This window comes from Cornus florida, unplaced genomic scaffold (genome assembly GCF_030987335.1).
Source record: "Cornus florida cultivar Cherokee Brave unplaced genomic scaffold, ASM3098733v1 CherokeeBrave_3.0.0_Hap2_Chr03, whole genome shotgun sequence".
NCBI lineage: Eukaryota > Viridiplantae > Streptophyta > Magnoliopsida > Cornales > Cornaceae > Cornus > Cornus florida.
In genome coordinates, this window is record NW_026775573.1 from 63,730,960 (window position 1) to 63,738,768 (window position 7,809).

Genomic DNA, 7,809 nt, shown 5'->3' on the forward strand with positions numbered 1-7,809 from the left:
CAGAAGATGAAAAGCCGTGATGCTGTAGAAGATGAACAGCCACTGGAATCGCTGCTGGGTCTCGCCGGCAGAACAACAATCCAGCCGGGACTTGAAGAAGAAGAACCAAATCAAATCGGCGAAACCAACTCATCTTGTAATCGTTCCAATCGAAACCCAAAGAAACTCAGCCGGAATCGCTGGGGAAAACGGCGACCCAGCCACGACAAGAGAAAACGGCGATGCAGAAACTCGCCGGAAAGATAAAGCCCAGCCAAAATCGTTCTGTTGCTGTTTTTTTTTTAATTTTTATTTTGACCCACAAACTCGCCGGCAATAAGCCCAGCCGAAATCACCGGCGAGACCAAGCCGAAATCGCTGGAAACAGCGACCAAGAAAACGGCAAACGACGACCCACAAAATCGCCAGAGAAGAACCATGAACCAGCCGCGATCTACAGAGAGAATCCAGCATTGATCGCTGGCGAAACCAGCCTAAATCGCTGGAAAAACTCAGCCTCGATGCCGGAGAAGAACTACGAACAGCCACGAGAAGAGAAGAGCGAACCGTGAGGGTTGGACAATGATATTGGGTTTAGAGATTTTTGGGGAAGAAGCAGAATTTCAAGCAACAGAAGAGAGGAATGTATTCCTGGTTTCAAGGGCTAAGGTGCGATCGATCTGCTTTGATGGGGGATCGACAATTTTAGGCAAAAAATTGTCCCCTTCACTGTTTAATGAGAAGGGAGAAACACAAGTAAAATGGGATTGATCCCTTTGGACGGGGGATCAATCCACTTGGCCTATTTTTTTATTGCTCTCTGCCAAGAAAATGGGATCGATCTCCTACCTATTTTGGGGATCAATCTTTCTTTTTTTCTTTTTTTTCAATTTTTCAATTTTTTTTTAAAAAATAAATAAATAAAACAAAACTAAACTAAAAAGAATATATACACTAAAATGAAAAATAGATAAAAAATAAAAATAAAAATAATAATAAATAAAATTGAAATAAAATCACTTATCAACCTATACTACTTAATACTTTTTTTTAAAATTTTTTTTATGTTTTTGAATAAATCAAAACTAACATGAAATATATACAAAAATAATAAAAATAATAATAATAAAATAGAAATAAAATGAAACACCAACCTACATTACTCATTTACAATTTTTTTTTTTCACTTTTTTTTTTAATTTAAAAATGCATAAATGTACAAAAAGAAAAATAAAAATAAAATAATAATAAAATGGAAATTAAAATGCAACGAAAGAGAAACTCGATACAACTAGTGTTTAACGTCGCTAGAAAGACGTAAGATGTTCTCAATTTTCAAAGTAAATGGGATCTACCAAGAGGGCAGATTCCATATTTCTTTGAAAATTTTGTCCATCAATGTATGGTTTAAGCCTTTGACCATTAACTTTGAAGGTCCCTTCGTCTTTTAGATTTTTAAGTTCAACCGCCCCATGAGGTGAGACGGAGATAATTTGATAAGGGCCTTCCCATTTGGTTCGAAGCTTTCCAGGGAAAAATTTGAGCCTAGAGTTGAATAACCAAGCCTTTTGACTGGCTTCAAAGGACTTTTTCACAATATGTTTATCATGAAATGCTTTTGTCCTTGGCTTGTAAATTTTTGAACTATCATAGGCATCATTTCTTAATTCCTCTAGCTCATTGAGTTGGAGTAAACGGTCCTTTCCAGCCTTATCAAGATCAAAGTTAAGCCTTTTTATTGCCCAAAGTGCTTTGTGTTCTAGCTCAACCGGAAGATGACAAGGCTTCCCATAAACAAGTCTATATGGAGACATGCCTATTGGAGTCTTGTAAGCTGTCCGGTAAGCCCACAAAGCATCGTTCAATTTTCTTGACCAATCTTTTCGGGTCGGATTGACAGTTTTCTCAAGAATATGCTTGATTTCCCTATTTGACACCTCGACTTGCCCACTTGTTTGGGGATGGTAGGGAGTGGCCATTTTATGTGTGACGGAGTATTTCAAGAAAAGTTGTTTCAAGAATTGATTACAGAAATGTTTTCCTCCATCATTTATCATAGCCCTTGGCATACCAAAACGAGCAAAGATATTTGATTTAACGAATGCAATTACCACGGAGTGGTCATTCGTTTTGGTAGCACAAGCCTCAACCCATTTTGAAACATAATCAATGGCAACGAGGATGTATTGAAAGCCATAAGACATTGGGAATGGTCCCATAAAGTCTATGCCCCATACATCGAAGATTTCAACAATGAAGACTGAAGTTAAGGGCATCATTTCTCTCTTTGACATTGATCCCAACTTTTGGCACCGAACACACACCTTGCAAAAGTTATAGGCATCTCGGTGGATAGTGGGCCAGAAGAGCCCATTTTGAAGAACCTTCAAAGCGGTCTTTTTTCCACTGAAATGCCCACCACAAGCAAGTGTGTGACAAAACACAAGGACGCTCGGAACTTCACTTTCCGGCACACATCTTCTTATGATTTGATCCAGGCAATAACGAAACAGAATGGGATCTTCCCAATAGTATTTCTGGATGGTAGCAAAGAATTAGTCCTTTTCTTGTTTTGACCAAGTAATGGGAAGTTTGCCGGTTACAAGATAATTAACAATGTCGGTGAACCAAGGCAACGTCCCATTTGAGATTTGAAAGAGTTGTTCATCCGGAAATGATTCATGAATTTCAAGATTTGGAGAAGATTCAACCATTAATCTAGACAGATGATCAGCAACGACATTGTCAGAGCCCTTTTTATCCTTAATTTCAAAGTCAAATTCTTGAAGAAGTAGAATTCATCTTATCAAGTGAGGTTTGGTTTCCTTTTTCATTAAAATATGCTTAAGAGCGGCATGATCGGAAAACACAATTACCTTGGATCCTAAGAGATGTGACCGAAATTTATCAAGGGCATATACTACGGCAAGTAACTCTTTCTCGGTGGTAGAATAGTTCAATTGGCCACCTGAGAAAGTCTTACTCGCATAGTATATAGGATATGGTAGTTTACCTACCCTTTGCCCCAAAACAGCACCCATTGCGAAGTCGGAAGCATCACACATAATCTCAAATGGTAATGACCAATTTGGAGGTTGCATGATGGAAGCGGATGATAGAAGAGTGCGAAGTTGATGAAAAGCATTTAGGCATGCTTCATCAAAGACAAATGGAGTCTCCTTGGCAAGAAGGTTACACAAGGGTCTAGCAATTTTGCTAAAGTCTTTGATGAACCGGCGATAAAAACTGGCATGTCCTAGAAATGAGCGAATTTCTCTCACCGTAGTAGATGGAGACAATTCAGAAATTAGCTCAACTTTCGCTCTATCTACTTCTATTCCTCTTTTAGAGATGACATGTCCAAGCACGATTCCTTCTTGAACCATGAAATGGCTCTTTTCCCAACTTAACACAAGATTAGTCTTACGACATCTTTGAAGCACTTTTTTAAGATTTTGGAGACTCGAATCAAATGAGGACCCAAAAACCGAGAAGTCATCCATGAAGACTTCTAAATACTTCTCCACCATGTCCGAAAAAATTGACATCATACACCTTTGGAAAGTGGTAGGAGCATTGCACAATCCGAAAGGCATCCGTCGATAAGCAAATGTACCGAAAGGACATGTGAATGTGGTCTTTTCTTGATCCAATGGATCTAGGGCCACTTGATTGTACCCCGAGTAACCGTCTAGGAAGCAATAGTATTGTTGCCCAGCCAATCTTTCCAAGATTTGGTCAATGAAAGGCAATGGAAAATGGTCCTTCCTAGTGGCAGAATTCAGCTTTCAGTAATCTATGCAAACACGCCATGAAGTGGCGGTGCGTTTCGAAATAAGATCACCCATAACATTTTTAACAACTGTGATTCCTGACTTTTTAGGAACCACTTGAGTTGGACTAACCCATTTGGAATCAGAGATAGGATAAATGATTCCCGTATCTAGAAGTTTCACAACCTCCTTCATGACAACTTCCTTCATATTTGGGTTCAATCTCCTTTGAGCATCCCTAAATGGCTTTTCATCCACTTCCATGTGTATGCGATGCATACAAATAGAAGGGTCAATGCCTTTTAAGTCAGCTACACTCCATCCAATGGCTTCTTTGTTAGCTTTAAACATTTCCAAAAGATCATTCTCTTGGTTATTTTCAAGATTGGAAGCAATGATGACCGGAAGAGTCTCTTTTGGGCCTAAGAAGGCGTATTTCAGATTTGATGGAAGGGGCTTAAGCTCAAGAATAGGAGGAGAGATGAGAGATGGAACTGGTGGAGTACTAGAGAGTGAAGGAAGAAGTTCTTTCTTGCTTTTCCAAGGTAGGTAATCCAAATTGGCCACAGAGTCCATTAAAGCATTCACCTCACTTATGGATCCTTCTGTGTTAAAACCACAACTTTCAAACATTTCACAAAGGAACGCCTCAAGAGGGTCCTTAGAGAGAATAGAGGGAAGAGTCTCCTCTATGGTTTCATCTAAGACATCTACTAGGAAACACTCGTCTTCATCTGTGGGATGTTGACTTGCATTGAAAACATTAAGTTTAACCATCATTTTGCCAAAAGAGATGTCCATAATGCCGGATCTACAATTAATGGTGGCATTGGCAGTGGCAAGGAATGGCCTTCCTAGGATGAATGGAGTGTGATTGGTGAGATTAGGGACTGGCTCAGTATCTAGTACCACAAAATCAATCGGGAAATAAAATTTATCAACCTTAATTAGAATATCCTCAACAATTTCCCTTGGTTTCTTAATTGATCAATCGGCTAGTTGGATTACTACCGATGTTGGCTTCAAGTCCCCTAATCCTAATTGCAAGTAAACAGAGTATGGAATGAGATTGATACTTGCACCTAAATCAAGGAGAGCTCTACGAACCTCTTGGTTTCCAATAACACAAGAAATGGTCGGAGCACTCGGATCCTTGAACTTAGGAGGAGTGTTAGACAGAATGATGAACTCACTTGTTTCGTTAAAAGCACTTTCTTAAGGTCCCTTCCCTTACTCTTCCTCTTTTGTGTGCACAAGTCCTTCAAGAACTTTGCATATGGTGGAATTTGCCTAATTGCATCTAGAAGAGGAAGATTGATTTTTACTTGTTTAAACACTTCCATCATATCATGAATTTTCCCTTCTTATCTCCCAAATGATGAAGTCTCTCTCAAAGCTTGAGGAAATGGAGCTTTTGGCTCATAAGGCTTCTCTAATTGGGGAGATGATGATGAAGATGACGGAATGTCCATTTTGGAACCACTAGCATCCAAAGAAATAGGAATAGGATTTGGAATGGGACGGATGCTACCACTTGGTTGCTTCAGTTCATTATCCTCCTTAGGTGCCTCTACCTTATTATCCACTTTCCTACTACTCCTCAAGGTAGTAATTGCTTAAACTTACTCATTTCCAGAAAATTCTGATGAAGGACTTGCTTGCGCCATAAATTGCCCCTTAGGATTGGTCTCAGTTTGACTAGGCAACTTACATTTCTCTCTCACATTTAAAGAATTAGCTAATTGCCTAATTTGAGCTTCAAGCTTTGCAATTGATTGAGGGTGAGAATGAAACAATTGATTATCTTTTCGAAGATCACCTAAGGCTTGCAAGACCTTGTCCTCAAAAGCGGAACTTTTAGGATGCGCTTGATTTGGATTAGAGTAAGATTGAGAATTTGATGCTTGAGGTTGAGAATAGGATTGAGAATTTGATGCTTGAGGTTGAGAGTATTAATTCACATTCTGAGGATAGAATGAAGGACGGTAACCTTGAGAATTCTGATTTTGATTTTGGAGATGTGGGGGAACATACTTTGCTTGGTAACCTTGATTTTGAGGAGGGTTTGCACCGTCTCCTTGATTTCTCCATGCAAAGTTAGGATGATTTTTCCACCCCGGATTGTAAGTATTGGAATAAGGGTTGTTCCCTTGATGAATGAAAACTGCATTTGCTTGTTCTTGAGACTTACTTGGTATGACTTGTCCAAGAGGGCAATTTGAAGTATGGTGAGCGTAACTAGAACAAGTCATGCACATTTCATTGGAAGGATGAGAATAAGATTGAATTACCGGACCTTGATTCAAAAGGAATTTATCAAATCTTTGAGTAAAATTTTTGACCACGGCGGCAATTTCCATGGAAGAGTCTATTTGATTTAGAGCTTTCTTTCCTCCCATATTTGCTAGGTGACCACCCCTAGAAGATGAAGATCTATGCATTGAGTTTCACTCATTTTTTCGAAAAGAAGCCAAATTTCATCTTCATTTCTTTCTATGTAGCTTCCGCCACAAGAAGCATCAATAATGCCCTTATTGGCATCAGATAAACTTGAAAAAAAACATTGAACTAATTGCCACTTAGGAATGTCATGATGTGGACATTTCCATAGAAAGTCATTCAAACGTTCCCATGCTTCATGAAGGGGTTTTCCTTCTTGTTGTTTAAATTCACGAATGGAAGTTCTCATGGCATCGGTTCGACTTGCGGGGTAATACTTCTTTAGGAACTCTTGTTGCAATTGTGCCCAAGAGGTGATTGTATTTGGCCACAAGTTGTTAAACCAATATTTAGCTTTATCCCGAAGAGTGAAAGGGAAAAGCTTCATTTTTAGGACTTCTTCCGGAACATCCGTGATTTTCACGGAGGAACAAACTTCCAAGAACTCATCTAAATGTTTATAAGGCTCTTCATTGCTCAACCCATAGAAAAGGGGGCACATGTTAATGGTGGAAGCCTTAATCTCATAATGATGAGCACGGAAATTTGGCAATTGAATGCAAGTGGGTGCATTATATTGATTTGGAGTGTAACGATCCCTAAGGACCATTGGAGGATTGAGAGGAGGATATAGCATTTGACTTTGTTGATGATATGCCATTTGACCTTGTTGAGGGTATGCCATTTGAACATATTGTTGTTGTTGCTCACCAATTGGGGGAACAACATTTGGCTTTGGCATCCCTAGATTAGGTTGTTGCACCGTATGATTAACTGGTTGTGGCATTCCCAAGGGTGGATTCACACCTTGAGGATCCACAATATGAACTTGTGGTGGGTGGTGCATACCATTATGATCCACATGAACAAGATCTACAATGGGATCTTCAATTGGATCTATTGGGTCTTCCATTAAAGGTGATGGAAGATCAAAATTTGAAAGATTAAGATGACTATCCCTAGTACTACTTCTCAAACGCCGAAGAAAAATTTCGAGATTTTGATTTACAGGAGCAAGAGGATGATTAAGAGATCTACGACCATGCATGCACTAGAACAAGTCAACACACCAACATTTCAAAATTTCAATCTCCACATACGATGTTCCCAAACTCCTCAATAATATCAATGCACTTAAAACAAATAAATGCCTCCACACGGGCTGATGCCTTCTACAAGAAGGTATGCTTGGACTTAAAAATAAAACAATTCAATTTAAGCCTCCAATTGGGCTGTCCAAAGCATGCAAGATAGTAAACAATTAAGCACAAAAATTAAAGAGAAACTTACAAATGGTCCTTAAGCAACTTCAAATTTTTTTTAATTGCTTCCAAGTCTAGCGTTTGCTCCACTTTGCTTCAAGTACCTAATTGACAAATCAAATGAGAAAATAAAAATTAAAATGACTTAAAAGTAAACAATGAACAAAGAACTAATGTCTAATTCAATTCTTTTAAAAACCGTTAGATCCCCGGCAACGGCGCCAAAACTATGGTGCGACCAAGCGTGTGCACAAAATAATGCACAACACTTTAGGTTTAGAAATAATGTCAAGTGGGCACCATATTTTAAAATTTATAAAACCACTAAACACTTATACTATGGAGTATGAAGTGAG

The 7,809-nt window shown here is 38.8% G+C and overlaps 1 non-coding gene across 1 annotated transcript; it reads left to right on the top strand.

Annotated features, from left to right (window-relative positions):
- The first annotated feature begins 6,337 nt into the window (after positions 1–6,337).
- On the top strand, positions 6,338–6,444 carry LOC132301885 (small nucleolar RNA R71). The gene has a single exon (XR_009480666.1). It is a non-coding gene; the product is annotated as a small nucleolar RNA R71 (small nucleolar RNA).
- The last annotated feature ends 1,365 nt before the right edge of the window (positions 6,445–7,809 follow it).